This window comes from Anarrhichthys ocellatus, unplaced genomic scaffold (genome assembly GCF_004355925.1).
Source record: "Anarrhichthys ocellatus isolate YVR2014 unplaced genomic scaffold, GSC_Weel_1.0 scaffold12, whole genome shotgun sequence".
In the NCBI taxonomy this organism is placed as follows: Eukaryota; Metazoa; Chordata; class Actinopteri; order Perciformes; family Anarhichadidae; genus Anarrhichthys; species Anarrhichthys ocellatus.
Genome location: NW_022280042.1, coordinates 1,217,881 through 1,235,893, shown reverse-complemented (window position 1 = coordinate 1,235,893; position 18,013 = coordinate 1,217,881).

Genomic DNA, 18,013 nt, shown 5'->3' with positions numbered 1-18,013 from the left:
AAACAACTTACCAATATCATACACAACAAAACAGGGGAATCATCTGCAACACAAAAAATGAAAATCAATTATTCCACCAATAATAAACTCCAGAGGGGAAAACATCCACAATCCAAAGGAAACAAATACAACTTTTCACACAATTATTTCACAGAGCTACACAGAAATAAATCTACCTCCAGGATCCCCATGTGTACATGTGTACGTACGTGTACGGCCACTCTCTCACTCATGCTGAAGCCTACCAACCCACCCTTTTAGTTAACATCCAATTTCTTTTATGAATACAGATTAAAAAATAGGACCAAGCCTACGTCACAAGGATTGAAACAGCCCCATTTCATCCAAACAGACCTCATCAACAGAAATGCTTCCAATATTAGCCGTAGACTGTTAAATATATCACAGCAAACTAAAGATTACAGACATGAGACGTTAGAAAAAGCTAATTTGACAAGTTCGATTTTTTCATTTCTACACACTAGTCTTGTCAAGTTTGGCTTTATAAAGTAGTCCATTAAAGTCCTTTATACATGGCCAACATAAGCACAAATATCACTCAGAGATTCTCACATCACAGAGGAAACTCACAAGGATGCCGCTCCCGCCTTCTCTATCTGCCATCTTCATTGAACCTCTCACTGCAGAAACACGACAACGCAACAATATCAGAGGAATTATTCACAACATAAAATCAATCTTCACACTGATGATGTACCACTTCAACCTAATCTAATAGCAACCTCTGTTATTTAAGATAATACAGTTAACTGGAATAAATCCACTCTTTCTGAGGACGGTTGTTGATTCTGCAACACCAGACCCACTCTTCCCTTTCAGTCAGAAACATTCAGTTCTTAGGTATCAACATTACCCCTCACTGTCAGACTTTTTCTCACCGCCTTTACGCCCCACTATTAAAAACGGATACAAGATAACTTTACAAACAACAGACAAACCTGCCTAATAGGACCAATCGCAACAGTTCTCCATGCTTCCAAGCCGAGTATCAAGTATCACTCTCAACATTACAGATAACAGTCTCAAGGCAGCTTACAAGCACCACATGCCCCATTCTGCTTCCTGGCAAATCAATTAGAATACCAAGCAGAAATATCTCAATCAGACCTGAATGTTAGAAAGCTCCTCAGTCACAGTAATCTCTACAACCACTGACCGTGTGGTGGGACGATAACTAGAACCACAGAATCCTCACCAACACCCTGGAAGTACATCAAGATGTCAAAGGAATCACTCACCTTCATCACCTATTTGAAAATAGTCAATTAATGAACTATTTTCATGCATAAAAGCGACAGCAGCTCTGTTCACATTCTAGAGGAGGCACTTCATCTGTTCCTCATGAATGATGTTCTTTCATCCACCTGCAACCCGTTCGTTATTAATCACAATCTTCATTTTCATGTCCCGATAGTCTTTATTTCTATTATTATGTGAAGCACTATAGAAATAAAGAGTTACACATATTTATGATTGCGTAATATATATTATATACACACAAGCACACTCCTGTCTATCCATACAACAACATGCAATACAGCAAATTAGTGCTGAATACAAGAGAATGTTCTTGTTGATAATAATTTGCCGTCAGTGGCTGTTTGCGCATGTAAACACCATTAAAGCAGTTGACTTGGCTGTAGCTTATATTCAATATAAAAACATAAGTAATATCAAGCTTAAATGTCATGGAGGAATGCGGTTAGAACACAGCGGTGATGGGCAGAAAGTTTGATCATTTCAGAAAACTACAACTTGTGAATACAAGAGGAACAGTTATATGGTTTGAGATTGTCCAGCTGTGTCACAACTCCTTCATGTCCCGCAGATCCTCCATAACAGCGGACCTGGTACTAAGGAGAGAGGACACGAGGAAACATACATCCGCAAAAAGTGTCCTTTCATAATTCTAAATTGCATCACCATTGTATCCCCCCCCCCCCACTGCTCCTCTTGCATGAACACTTGTAACCCTTCACACCATCCTCATACAAAGCCCACATCAGCAGAAGAACTACAGAACACTCTTAATGGTGTTGCCTTCGTATGAACTCAATGCGTCTAGTCTAACATCTTACGTCTTGTTTCAGTAATTCAAATATATATTTCTATGAACGAAGCATACATATACTGTATATGTTCTATTCTCTGATATAGTGACATTCACTATATGTTCACTGTACTGTGAGCGTGAAGGCTCAACTCATCGTGATGCTCATGGTTGAGATAAACAAGCATTAGTGGTAGAAAACAGCACGAACGTGTCGATCGTTGAGACAGCATTCATTATTCATAAGGTCACAAGAAGCCGCAAGTTTCAAGTGTTTGAACAAAGATAAGCTGTCATGTTTCTGGTGAGGACAGTATCATTTGGAGAAAAATTGCACATAAAAATCACGTGGAACGGACAAATATAGACTCACTTTTCATCCCACCGTGACCCTGCAACACACCGTTCACTTCACAAGGCACCTGTCACAGAGATCTCAGGAACAGAATGCTGGTGTGGATTTGAATAAATGAAAAATAAAATGAAGTTGTGGCAAGGTTTACAGCTTTGATACATAAGTAACAGTTGCCTCAACTGTGGCACTGCGCTGGGTTGGCCGACAGCAAACCTTTGTCTTGTATGAGGGGCCATTAGCAAGATTATTCTTATATTCCTGTCCCATGCACATGTGAAACCAAACTCATTCACAGTACGTTCTGACTATCAAGTAAGGAATATCAGTCTGTCTGTGTATGTGTATGTGGTCATCCACAGGGTCCAAGGTCCATCTCTAAGGTATCTAGTGTTGGATGTTTCAGTCAGGTTAGAATCACGATGTTGTTGCTCATGAGATGTTTCACATGCACATGCTTGTTAAATATATTGATGAAGGCATTATTTGAGCTAAACACCGGACCATGTGTGACAGTGGAATTTGTAAAAAGTAGTCAAACCTGTTTCAGTAAATTTGAGGTCAAAGAGAAAAAGGTTTTAGGGGTTGCAGTTACACCTTCTTAAACTCTTCATTGGTGCAGGAGCACAAATCCTCTTCCATGAATCACAAATGCAGGAAGTCACACACTGCCGTCAATATGATGCAAAGCACATTCACACACCTGGATCAACACATGTCAAGTCATGGACAAAATCTACACATCCACAAATCAGTATGTGAATTCATGCAAGCCTCTATCATATTTTCGCACACTAATAAATGTTTTCTTGGATATTATGTAAAGCATAAACGCAAGTCAATAGCTGCAACTGCTTGAATCTGCCGCTACGAGTCTCAAAAGAAGCTTTTTGACACACAAGTGGAGAGAATTTTTGAGTGACTAGCCTACCGGATCCCTACGATTAATACAGTGTAAGTATGAATACTATGTATATGATCATATGCGTATAATGTGTATGACCGTAACGACATGACTAACACATATAACCTTCCAGCTGATGGTAGTGAGGTGAACTGTGAGTGCAGAAAGTAATTTCAGGTCTTTGTCTGGTTTTGCCAATTATATTGTGCTATTTATTTTTACATTGTCTCATTTTGATTTTCCACAGATGGAACTGCTGAGGATGAGGATGATGAAGGCACACTTCTTTCAGAGGGAAAAGCTTCTGAGATCACACACGCGCGTGTGTGTGTGTGTGTGTGTGGAGCGGATGCCAAACCACAAGATTTATTAGTGCAGGCACACACACCGTCATATTTCCCCTGCACATTCTGGGACTTGCTGTGAATTTGAGGGAAATATGGCAAAAGCAATCAGAATCACATTTAATGGCAAATGTGTGAACTGATATTAGAGATTTGACCCCATTTTTCTCTGTTGCTTTCTAAATTATGTACATACACAAAAATAGACATACAGCGAAAACAAGGGAAAAACGCTTTGCAAGGTTAAACATAAACATTTGACTATTACCGATATAAATACATATCTATTCATCTCCCTTTCTCTCTCCATATATATATGTATGTATACACATAAACAGATATAGCAGGATGGATATGAAATGTTATACAGATACAGCGATCACTGGCAGCGATGCTTGTGAAAAATGCTTTGTCTGGGTAAAAATGTCAGTTATTTTTATTTTGTTTTGGCGACCAATCCAACGTTAGTGTATTCTTGTTAGTCCGGGTATCCTGAAGTTAGATTGAATACCTTTCTAAGACCTTTTTAGACCCTTTCCATACATTGTAAGAGCTCATCCCACCACATCTCATTGAACATGTTTAATGAGTCACGGTACCTCTTCATTGCAGAGGACACATTTAATGACATTTTAAAACCACTAATAAGAAAAAGCTGCCGCACAATACATCGACAAACTAGACTACAGTACACAATGTTTGAGTTCTATTGAATTTGCACATAAGCTAAAATAACCATAGTTAGTCCATAGTGGTACACCCAGTCCAATAGCAACATATTGCATCTAGCGTTAAAAACAGGGCACCGTAGAACCAATTCCACAATCTAGGACAACCTTTAGATCTATAATCACATGATGTGGACATGGATGATCTCGACGTGTTCTACAAGTGAAAAGAACACTTAAAGTCTGCCTGGGTCAGTTCTGGGCAGGAATAATCCGTCTTCATTTTTTCATTTCTCACTCAATAGGCACCAGACTTGTGTATTTCCTTTTCATAACTTCTGGCAGACAGGATTTGTACAGGTGTTTGACCCTGCTTGCCCATGGAGACCCTGTCTCGCAGCTCTGCAGCCTTCTTAACAATTCCAGTATTTGGGACGAGCAACTGCTCTCTCTCTTCCTTTGCCTGTCTCCTCAGTGTGTTCCATGTTAGTCATCAGTGTTGGCGTTCTGGTCCCTGCAGTGTTCTCTGCTTGTTCTGCATCCTTTTAGAGACTCTCACATACATATTGTATGGATTTTCTCTTCTGCCTATTTGTCTGGTCCAGGTGTTCGCGCTTGATACGTGCAGTTGCACCAGCATTTCTTTTGCATGAGGCACTTTGATCACTGCGCCATTTACTCTGACATGGTCACAGACAAACCTCTGCGTGATAACTGTGTCCTCTGCTTCACTATGTTACAGAGAATCCTCCACCACGGGACGAGAGCAGCAACTTCTCGCGAAAACCTCAGAGTTCCGAGGAAGAAGTGCTGTTGTGATGCAATCTAAGTTCACAGCTTTGTTGAACAAGAAGGTCTCAAATGTCTGCAATCAGATGTACAAAGTAAATAATGTGTAGATATTCACACAATATCAATAACATAATCATTTAAAATAAAATGTATGTCTAAGTCAGGGAAAATTATAACAGTAATATTGAATATATTCAAAAACCAGTTAACATTTGTTTTAGCCGATTATTATAAGTGTCATCTGAAATCTCGATACAGCTCAACAAATTGCCACCTAACAAATACAAGAGCAAAGTGTAGCTGCTCCTCGAGCTGTGACTGACTAACTGTCCCGTGATGCCAGCAATGTAACGTGTGCGCCATCATGTGAATCCAATGTTAATCACACGTCTGCACTCAGTGTGTAGCCAATCAACCCCCCCCCCCAACATGAACATGCTGACCAAGTGAATACTCTCTAGACTTTGTGTAGTAACTGTTAAAGATAAGAATAATGACAGCATAATAGATCTTAATTATATATACAATAATAGTCTATTTCACACTATCTTATATATATATATATATATATATAAGATAGGGCCATTCGTTCAATTTCTTCAAGAAATCCAATTTCATGATCTAACCAGGTCTGACTTGCTCATCTACAAGTACCATACAGTCACATCACAGGTAATATTGCATCCCCACTCAAACATATACATACTTATCACACACACGTACACACACGCACACACACGCACACACACATGACAGACCAGACCAGATAAGGATGGTACAGGGTTCAATGGATGAGTGCCGGGTGATTTTGCAGCTCCGCTCAATCTACAGAAGTTTGCAAATTGCGCTCCATATGAATTGAGCTTTGAAATGGTTCCCTCTTGGCTGCTGTCCTTCAACATTGTCCTTTCAACACTCAAGTAATATTTCATCTTGAAGTGTAGCTGCTTCCTTTTTGCAACATGAGCTTCTTGTAAACTAATGACGAAAAAATAATTCAGTTATGTCCCCCACATTTTGAAAGAGACGAATCATCGGTGAAAATGCTACTTTAAAATTGCAAGTTCTTGAAATGCAGCCAAGTTATTCTTTATTAGAATTTCACTATCTTCCACATTTTAAACATTTATCTGAAGAGCTGGGGACAAACCTTTAGCTTCTATTATAGAATATTCTACGTACATTTACATAAGTGGTAATTTTATATGTGAGTTGTATTCAGCACCTAATCTAAAAAAAATATCTTTTAAATTAAAACCAAGTAGAGCAAATTGTGTGTGGGTGTGTGTGTGTGTCTGTGTGTGTGTGTGTGTGTGTGTGTGTGTGTGTGGTTAGGGGAGGATGTACGAGCTTGTGAGTGCATGTGTGTGTTGCAGCTTGCAAGCAAGCAGGTAGTTTAACTGGAAAAATTAAAAAAGTCATAAATAAAAGCATTGTGGAAGAGATGGGACTTGTTGATGAGTAATACATGTACTGATGTATGCAGAGTGTGTAAAAGGGGAATAAGTGTGGGGAACGGTGCAAGTAATATTTTGTTTATGATTTTGTATACATATTAATAATGTCAAGTGTATGTGCCCAATTCATTAAAGGAAAAAAAGGAAACATCTCTTAAGTGTTTGTCATATGAACAAAGCTGGTCAGTAGCCTCAACAGAAGTACAACAGAGTGAGATTACAACACAAAGACCCGGATCAAAGGCTCCAGGTCTTTCCAGAACAAAGGGCACTTTTTGAACATCTGGAATTTTTTAAAGAAAAGATTTGAATTTAGTGAAAAACAATACGTTCACTCAATCTTTCCACAACATGTGGTGTTAAATTGTACACCATTATTCACTATGGCAGCTATTAAAGGAAAAACATGCTAGTTTTCTATAACAGAAGGCACACAATGAAGGGGAAGGGTGGTATCGCCAATTTTATTCTCACCAAAGAGGACACCAACTAATGAAGAAAGAGATAATTCAGGAGAACTGAAGCAACAAGGTGGAAGACAAAGAAAACCAGGGAGGTGTTGAAGTGGAAGGAGAATACCAGAGATGTTGAGATAAAGGAGGGAGAGCATGAGAAATCAAGACACTAAGAGCTCCGACAGAGAAAAGGAAATGAGTCATCACAGCTGGTCCTCGTGAACACTTAAATGAAGAGGGGGGCTCGTCAGACTCACGTATGACAAAAGATAATTATGTAATAGAAATTAAAAAGTCAAACCATACAGAACACTTAAGCAAATAGCCAGTAGTAATGAAAAACTAAAAACAGCACTGAAAAAAGAAATAGATCACGACTCAATACCTTTTTCAATAGATGTATTATATCAAAAAACTAAGCTAAATGTTTTTTTTATGTTAAAAAAATAGTATTCTATTGAAGACATTTCAATTTATTAAATAATTGTATTTGTATTTAAACAAATATCTAGTTAATGGCTGTTCCAAAATGTATTTTTAGGAGTTTATATATTGTATAATCAGGTTAGATTATTTCAGTTTGAATCATTTCCCCCTTTTTCTAGACACATCCAAGTCCAGATGTGAAGGCTCCGTTCAGCTGAAACTGGATATGTTTTCCTCAAGACCGTACAGGGAGGAGCCAGAAGAAGCTTTCAAACAGAGTGGTGCAAATCCCCATTCATGGCTGGAGCACTCGCAGTCCAAAGATGCAGCTTAGTGTTTCATCTGTACACATTATTTTCTGCCAGATGCCCCCAAGAGTGGGCCGACTGTGGGTCAGTGGTTCAGAAAGCTCGTCCTTCAATCAGAGGATCAGCGGTTCGATCCCCGATGTGTCGATGTGTCCTTGGGCAAGACTCTTAACCCCAGTTGCTCCCGCAGGCTGTTCTTGAGGTGTATGAATGGTTAGAGTTGTGATGGGCAGGTGGCACCTTGCATGGTAGCCCCTGCCATCAGTGTATGAATGGATGTGAATGATGACGTGTAGTTGCCCATTGCGGGGCATCGTAACTGGAAAATTCCTCATATAACTTTGTTTCTGTTCTCATGCCAGATCTGAAAACCATGTAAATGCAACGTTTGCATGGGCTGAGAATGAATAGAATAGTCACAAAAATACCTCAATATTTGGAATAATGGATGAGCAAAATAAGAAATGATTGAAGTGATTAAAATCCAGAGAAAAACCAGCCCGGTGGGGTCACAGGGAATCTCCTGATTAAGACAAAAAGGGTACATTTCATGTGCACATCTCATCTGTTCTAACAGCAACAATGTGCTTCATGAGAGCTTTGCAGAGGCAGAAAGCCTGAATGCTGCTGCGTGAACTGAAATTATTATATGTAGTTATGATAAATAAGGTTAAGGAACAAGGTCACACTTCTCTCTCCAAAGAAATTGAATCACCTGCACCTCGTTAATTAAGCCACCTGTGACTCACTAATTCAACCACCTGTGCTGACCTATATGTGTCGAACCCATTTCTCTCATGTTTGTCTCAGTTCACTTCATCTGCAGCCTAATTTGGTCTATTTCTAGATTCGATTTTTCTATTTCTTTCTTTAAGTACACCTTGTACAGCTTGTATTGTGGTACAACACTATCACAAACTATATTATTGTTTTTAAGGCGTAAACCTCAACAGGCCTCTCTGTGGTCATCATCCCCCTGTAATGTAATGAAAATGAACTATTTGAGTGTTCTACAGTGAACCATTACCAAAGAAATCTATGGAGAATTAAGACTACTTACATATGCTTGGAGGTCTGTTTGCTAAAAGGCTCAACCAGTCAGATTACTGCATCAACAACTGGTCCAAGATGAAGATTAGACTGTTAAATTAAAACTTGACCAAAAACAGATGCCCCACCTAATTAGATTAGGTTAGAAACAGTGTGCAGGCAACAACACCATTTTTAAAATGCATTACTCTGAGTTGCCTTAAACGATTATGAAGTTTAAGTTGTACCACTAAAGGAACATCAGTGTGACAAGTTGTGTCTAAGACAGATGGGTGGGCGTCACTGAGCTTACACTGGTGGAAGAATGAATGTAAATATATAATTCATCTCTTATGTCCTGAGTGGTTGGGTCGGATGAGGTTCCCCCAGAGAGGCCTTGAGCAATGGGTGGCCCACTGGTTTTGGCCCTAAGCCTTTTTTGTTTTACATTGGCTATAATGGAGAGCAGATTTGAACATATTCAGTGAGCACAAATTTGTAGACTTGTACTGTATGTATGAGGAAAATAGGTGCTGCTGTCTAACAGACTATTAAATACTGTCACTGTTGGCATGGGTGAAAGTGCTAAGAAAATGTCACAAACTTCTTAAATATATCACAAGTTCAAATTTAGCCGCTGAATGCAGTTAAATTCTACACACACGTGTGTGTGTATATATATATATATATATACATATATGTGTGTGTGTGTGTGTAAAGTGGAACACTCACGATAAAACTTTATACTAATACTCACACTTTGACTCGGTCGGCTCACGTTATTTTGCTGCTGCAACTGTATTGCTTCTTTTCATAAATATACACTCATATTCTCCACCTTTACCCCTCACTAAACACAAGCCTCTTTGACATTTACATTCACTCCCCAGATACCCTCTTATTGAGCCTCAACCAAAGCAACATAGACCAGCTCAGCCTCTCTCACCCCACCAGACTGACCTTTCCACTATACACGGACGTATGACTACGTTCATACTGTTGAAATGTGGTCTTTGTTAGAGACCACATCCAGGTGTCCAAGCTACCATCAAAATAGTCAAGCTTTGTAGTAGTGTACTGACTCTGTCGAAGGTGTAACTGATGATTGGAATTTCTTCTCGTTGTTAGAGCGCTTATATACATATTCATATCTGAGTCTTTGGTACATAAGAAATGCGGTGCCTCTAATTAACGGTGGGCAGATAGAATTGAACCAGTCCGTGTTGAAATCAGCAGGAGAGCCCGTTAACGTCAGTTGTTAGCAGCCGGTGGGCAGCACGGTCCTGCAATGACGATTGAGCGAAGTCAAATTGAGACCTTAAGAAGCTAGTATGTAATATGGCATAATGTGCCTAATGCGTTTAGTTTTGCGTTTAATATAAGTGTATGCATTTTGAGCAATAAAAGTTCACTTATTTTCTCTTTTGCGATTGCTGCTTATGAAAGCAACAGTATTTTTCATCCGATGAATGAATGGAATAATCTGCAGAATGTTAAGGTTGTGCAACATAGCTGTAGTATTACTAGTGAGTAGTACAGCGCGTGATTCAACTCTTAGGATCAGAAGGAATCATTCATGGTCCACTGTGGCAGAGAATAGATTATCAAATTTGGATATACTCAGCATTAAATCAAAGCGCACAAAAACGTTGGCTCCAAGTAAGTGTTCTGCTGAACGTCACCACATTAAGCCCGTATAGGTCCGAGTTTTCCACTGAAGTCACTGAAGAAAACAATCCTATTGAAATGATAGGCCTCATTTTGAAATCATTATATTCATGTTCACAAAAACAAATGTTAAATTATTATTTTCTTTTTTTCTGCATGGAACCACCCACAACAAACATGTTTTCTTAAGTCTGGAGAATATGCATCTCTGTTGCGCCACAATACTTCAATTATTGTAGTTTTCTTTGTGCTATTTTTATTTGACCTTTATCATTATTGCGTTCAAGTCACGGTATCTCTTTACTTTAGTGTAACGATATACTGCAAAACCAAGTCAATGCAGCTGCAGTGTTTTGCATAGAGTAGCAGCAGCAATGTTATAGAACATATAACTCGGCTATATCGTTTTTGAGTTGAAATATCTTCATTTGGGGGCTTTTTCAAGCCATATGTGATCAGATATATGTGATTGTTTGTGATTAAATCAGCTACTCAATGCCACTCTCTTGCCATCTCATGAATCTGTCTCTGATTCACAACAGGCCTATACATCATGAGAAGAATGAATTGCTGCATAAATGCATGGTTCTGACCAGCTTTAGTGCCAATTCTGCATTACCTATTATCTTGAACAGATAAAGCAGCCATTTTGAAGGTAGGAGTTAGCAGGCTCCCATTGTTTTTCTCTCATCAGTAACAACAGAATGTACACTTGCCTTTCATATTAAATTCAATATTAAAAGCAGGCTATAATTATCAAAACAAAATGAACATCCAGGCTCCCTCATGTGGCTCTAAGGTGTACCGCAGATATAAATCTTAAATAAGACACTATGGAGTAAATTCTTCAGTTATTTTATTTTTTGCACCCTTAAAAAAATCTCTTGCAACCTGCCTGTGGGAATGACTGCTCAGGCCTCGTTGCACAAGGTGACCTCCCTTATATATATATATCCCTACATGTTCTAGAGCATGGGTCACTAATAGGCACACCGCGGTCCAGGTCCGGACCCAGATGCCGTTGTACCTGATTTCATCGAGTTGTATTCACTAGATCTAGCAAGCCACACGTCGGCTGGTTAACAGCTGTATGAAGCCAAAATAAACAATTTATCTGTGATTCTATTGCATTAAACGGATAAAGAGTATTCCGAAATAACTACATAATGATGCGGATTTGTAAAAAGTCTGTATTCATGCTTTGGTAGGTCTTTCAGCAAGACGACAAGTAAACACATTTTAAAAAGCTTGTTTTCTGAATGAAGTTTGGATCGATTGGTGCTAGGCTTTGCTAACATTGTGGCTGCTGCATCAACACTCAAAATAACATATAGGCATATGTCGTTATTGTTTTGTACCATATGGTTTATACACAGTTTCATGCGGTCTCTGTACAAATATGAGGGATCGTAGAGCTCTGGGTGAACACCTACAATATGTTTTTTCCTTCATTTCTGATTCAACAACGTCAGAGATGACAGGAGGAGAGTTTCAACAGGGATAGCCTTCTGGGAATTTCCCGCTCAAGCTTAACATAGTTTAGATATTAGTCAGTTGTGGACTACATACAGACTTTGATACAACTACTAGGCTACTTCGATATATATGGCCCTAAATCATAGCACAAGTTAGACATTATTCTGATGTTGTACGAGGAATTTTTCTCTAACTGGACCTCGTTGAATTTTTATAAAATACACCTGTTCTGAGGTGACCTCACTCATTGTACTGGTTTGACTAACAAGGACTACGCTAATAACTATATGGGTTTCAAAAGGTTTATTGCATGATGGAATGAGAGTGTTAGATTTAGGAAGCAGAAAGAGGTTGAGGGAGGAAGGAATGGGGTCTAGGGATGAAGGAATGTAGGGTAAGGGATGAGGGATGAAAGGGTAGTGGGAAGAAGAAACGAGGAGGGTAGAGGGGGTCGTAGAAAGAAGGTTGGAGGGGATGATAAGCCATGGGTGTCACAGTTCAGCTCCACACCCTCCTCACTCTTATTGTCAGTCACTCCCTCCTCATTAGTCTAAACTCCCTTCACCTGTTCACTCACATGCCTCTGATCAGTAATCAAGCCCCTATATAGACTCCTGCCTCCCAGACACATTTGCCAGATTGTTCTTCGGTTCTATGCCAGACTCTCCAGCACACTCTCACGGACTGATCTCCTGTTACCGATCCTGCCTGCCCCTGTTCTACCCGCCTTGCCTGACTCCCGTAAACCCACCCGTCTTCTGATCCTGATCTTGATTAACTCTGCCTGCCGTATCTGGAAACCCTGCCTGCCCCTGTTCTACCCGCCTTGCCTGACTCCCGGTAAACCCACCAGCCTTCTGATCCTGACCCTGTTTGAACTCTGCCTGTTATATTTGAAGTTAGTAATAAAAGCCAAAGATCTCTGGAATCCTGTGTGTTGCATTTGGGTCCATATACAACCTGTTACAATGGGTGACTAAAGGGTACTCGATGAGGAAAAGGGACTGCTATGAGATGTCTTATAAGATGGGATAGTGTAATAGTTTGTCAAAATAATGAATGAAATGGCCTTTTTAACATAGCTTTTTTTTTTTTTTTTTTTTTTACTAATAAAAATACTCAACTGCTTCAGATAAACTCACTTCCTGTAATCAACCTTCTAATTGAAAATGGAGATGCTTCCAAATAAGCGCCATAATTATCATTAGTGAGGGAGAGCCACTTCATAAACACTTCAGTCTCAAGTGCTTACAGCCTCCCTCTGAGTAATTTGGTCCTACACAGAAAAATAACACCACATGTCCTAAGCTTCAGAATTTTTTAAAGCAGTTTCAAAAAAAGTTCTTTATGAAGCTTCCTGTCTTAGAAGCAAATAATTTTATGGGTATAAGAAAAACAGAGGTGAAAAGTGTGTGCGACAGACCATGTTGACAGGACAGCATGCAACAGCACTGATCAAATCACTCTGAAAAAACTCGTTTAGTTGACATACATATCGGGCCGTCCTTCAATCAGAAGATTGGCGGTTTGTATCCTTTGGCAACACTTAGCCACAAAATGATTCCCGAAGGCTGTGCCTATGGGTTAGGTAGTCCTGATGAACAAGTGGCCCCTTACATGGTAGACCATGCCATCAGTGTATGAATGGGTGGTAATGGATGAATGACATGTTCATAAAGTGCTTAAAGCTTGTTCCAGGGCGTTCGGTATCTCCTATTTCATTATGACCACTGGGCTTAGATGGAGTACCCATCGGTTATTTCCATTATTCATAGTTTGCAAAATGGCAAAAATTTATCACATTTTTTTGAAACTACAACCTTTAGACAGATTACATGGGATATCTAAGGCTACACTGTGTTTATGAAAAATAAAACTTTCCAGTGAGCCTGCATGTTCAATACATGGGTGCTGGAACAACTAAATGGAATAGAGCCATTGTTTGTTACATAATTTTCATGATTCTCTCCATCATAAAGTAACTATATAGCACTCGGCTTGAAAAAAACTGCGATCATGACCCGGTTACTCAAGATAATCCACAGACCTTGTTAAATAGCATTACAGATAAGAAGAAAAAATTTACTTCAAGGTCTCTGGGATACGGTTTTAATGGCATCTGCCAGCCAATCAGAAAAGCGCTGTTCATCCAGATGTAATGGCATTCTCTGTTTTGTAGTGAAATGTCATGTCTTTCACTGGGGGCTCAAGGACAGCAGTCTGTACCACTCTGCTTGACTCCAGTCCTCTGGGTAACCGGTATTGATCCTAGTTGCTGAATTAGCATTTCATATCACCTTCCCTCATTTAAAATGGTGATTGCTGATACCTCACCCAGGACAAATGGTTGGCTGGGGAATTACAGCTGGGTGATGCCAATCAGCCACATAGAGTTAATGAGCTTATCATCCCAATGTAAATAGCAGTGTGTGTGTGTGTGTTTGCCTTAGGGCCCATCCCTCCAGTGGAAGTGTCACGGTTAGTAATCAAAGGATAAACTGGAGGAGAATTACAAATGACTGTATCGTCTGTGGATGTCAGAGTGTCGACTTTAAATGATGATCATCCTTGGCTGTTTGTCAGACTGTAAGAAGACTGGATTCATCAGCTGGGTCCTCGGCTAGTGTAGTAATAACTCAGAATGCAGTTATTGATCCCTGTCTACCAAATCAAACTGAATTAATTTACCAAGCACATCTGCTGGTCGATGAGTCCATCTGCATTCTGACTGAGAGTGGTAACGACAGGAGCTTTATGAATTGATATAATTAATGTTTTACCAATAAAGGCTTTGGAGGGCTGATGTTGATGGCTAATATTTATTGTTCATGCAATTCCATTCCCTAAATAGTTGGGCATTTAATGAATGCAATCAGGCATGCAGTGGACATGTTATTTTCCTTTGGAAGGATGGGTCATTGGAGTTTGCGCATTCAGTCTACATGTGTCTTGTGGACTTGTAGAAGGATTATGACTATGTCCCTTGGGGGGTCTTGTGGAGGAAGCTATGGGAATACAGGGTGCCAGGGTCATTTCTATAAGCCTTGAAGGAAAAGTTGTGTCAAAATTCTTGGCCCGAATTCAGACATCTTCTCGGTTAGTGTTGGACAGTTGTGGAATGCAACTAAGTACATTTACTCAAGTGCTGTACTTAAGCACAAATTTGAATGCCATTCTTTACTTCTACTGGTGCTTCCGAGCACCAGATTACTTTTAGAAAACCTCTCATTTTACTGCAGCAGGGTCTGACAGTCTGTCCCGCTCAGTCCTGGTTCTCCCGTGCCTCCCTTGTCTCCAGCGGGCCAGGCAATACCTGCTGGACCCACCACACTGCTGGGGTCTCCAGCAGTGTGGTGTCTGTGTTGACTCCCAGTGGGGACCGGAGGAGCAGAGAGGAGCAGCTCTGCTCCTATGTGTCTATGTGTGAGTGTAGTTGGAGGAGCTCAGCCCGACAGGGGGAGCAGCAATATTACAGCAACACATAAAAAAGTACTAATAAAAAACACCAGTAACGTCAGGACTCATCAATACCCTGATCTTCAATAATTTAGCACCGGGGCCCGTTTAATACCGGTTTTCTGACGCATCCCTATCTTCAGATAACGTAAAATTGAAATGCGCCAGTATAAGGTTTGTCCATTCTTGGCTGCTGTAGAAACATGGCGGTGCAAGATGGCTTATGTAGAAATAAATGTATTTTTCTAAGCTAAAGAAAACACTACAATTCTTAGTTTCAGGTGATTATACACTGATTAAAACATAGATATGTATATTATATTCAGTTTCTGCCAATGAATCCCCCTAAATGTTACACATTTTTTCTTTAAGTGAAGGATCTGCGTACTTAATACCTCAATACCACCACCACTGGTTTTGGATTTTAGGGTTGTCACTCATTCTTTTCTTCAGACAGTGACCTCCAGCTCATACTGGGAACAGAGTGTGAAGCAGTGGGAATAGGAATCAGCACTTCCATGTCTGAGGCCATGGTACCAGTATAAAGCTAGTACCAATTACACTGTTGTCCTGAATGCAAATTAAACAAACTGCATCCCCCTGTTCTTGGGAGTTTCAGGTTTAACTTGTGAGGTTCAAACTCCCAACAATCCAAGTGTGAACTCGATGTAGTCTGTATTGAAAAGGGCTAAGATCCTTAACAACAAGACATGTTAATGCACAGAATTACTGGCTAAACGGAGGCAGCAAAGTGAATGGAGATGAAGATATAACCATGACAGCATGTAATGATGAAATACATATACAAGTCTGGCATCAACAGGTCTGATGAGAAGAGCGCAGGAACACTATTACTTTCTTGATTCATGTGTCCTTTTTCAGGACGCTCTTGTTGTCTTTCTGCCTTCGCTCCATTCTTCATGTCTCCTCGTTCATTTGATAGCCTACAGCTCCTCGTCTGTGTTCTCTGGCACTACCAGAGTGAAATGGCTCTCTATCGTCCTAATGATATAGTAAACCTAATAATCCACCTTTGCATTTTGAGTTTCCTTAGAAGACAGTGGAACCACAGTGGAAGTCAGCCTCATTAGATCAGATGGCAGGTTCACTTGGATGTAGATCTCTATGGTTTACTACAACTTGACTGTTTTCACGGTTAGCAGAGCGCACTCGTTGAGGCTAACGGAGACGGACGCTAGCAAGAGTTAGCTGATAGTGTTAATGTAGACATGGTTTACTACGACATGAATGCTTTCACAGTTAGCAGAGCGCCCTCGCTCAGGCTAGTTTAGAGGGACGCTAGCAATAGTTAACTGATAGCGTTACTTCACATCAGACAACTTTCTGTGTCAGACTAGTTTTTGCAACCAGGGGAGTCGCCCCCTGCTGGTCACTAGAGAGAATGAAAGTTGTAAGATACTTCTGCATTAGTTTCATTCCACAGAACCGGAGGTTGCCACCTGGGTTCGCGTGAAGTTTTATTTCATCCGTCTTTTTTTGCTACGACCACACATTAGCCAGGAGATGGCTAGCAAAAAGCCTAAAGTTATAGCTGGTTTAGCTGGACTGGCCGGGTGGTCAGAAGATGTCTTTGGCAATAATCGTCTCAAGGTTCACTGCCCTTTATCCAATCCCCACGCTTCCTTCTCCAATCCAGAGCATTAATATAGTGACAAACAACTATTTGCTGTGTGAAGACTTAATGGAGTAATGTCTACATGAGAATGAAGTCGCTGTCCCTCTGTGTGTCGTAATACCAGCTTTGCTTTGTTGCTTTGTCGACTTACCTGCCAGCTGCTCTTGCTTTTACTGCATGTTAGTGCATGTGAGCGTGCCCCACTGGTTAGCTCACAGTCGGCGTTCTGCACCGCACTCATACGGTGGTCACAGCTGATAACGGCGTCCCGTCCCACGGCGTCATTGCAGAAGCATAAAACCTGCCTGTATATTGCACCTTTAAGGTGGGCTCTGCTTTATTTTCTGATCCTTTGGCTCATCTGTAAGACGGGCTTTGTACTAAAAAAGCTACATATGGAATATAAGAGGATTTTGGGGTTTAAGAGGTGAAATAAGATGAAACAATCAGTGTCTTGATCAGTTCGACATTAAGTCAAGTAAACTGTGTCTTATCATATTAATGATGGACTACACTGACTGTTGTCTGAATTGTAATGAAAATAACAATGTTTATATACAGATCTCAGTGTAATAATTAGGCAGCAAACAAAAGGCTTTGGATATGAGCATCTCACAGTCCAATTGTAGCGGCGTCTCTGCAGCACTCCAGAGGGAGATGTGAACACTAACCCGTGTTTCTGGCTGTGATTTCACCACTCCACTATTTATAACTACAGACATGCTGTTTCAGTCAGACAGCAAAGAGTCGCTCCGGGCTAGCTTCATAGCAATATCCTGCTACTTCTTCAGGACTGTCATCTTTTTGTTGTGCTGATTTGTGGGATTGGAGGAATCATCAGGCTTACACTTATTTCTAGTGCCGTTTCCTCTGCAATCATGATCATGCTAGAACTAAATAAAAATACACCATTTCTCCGTTGTATGATATTTATACAAAACAATGTTTCATGAGAAAGTTGTACATCACAA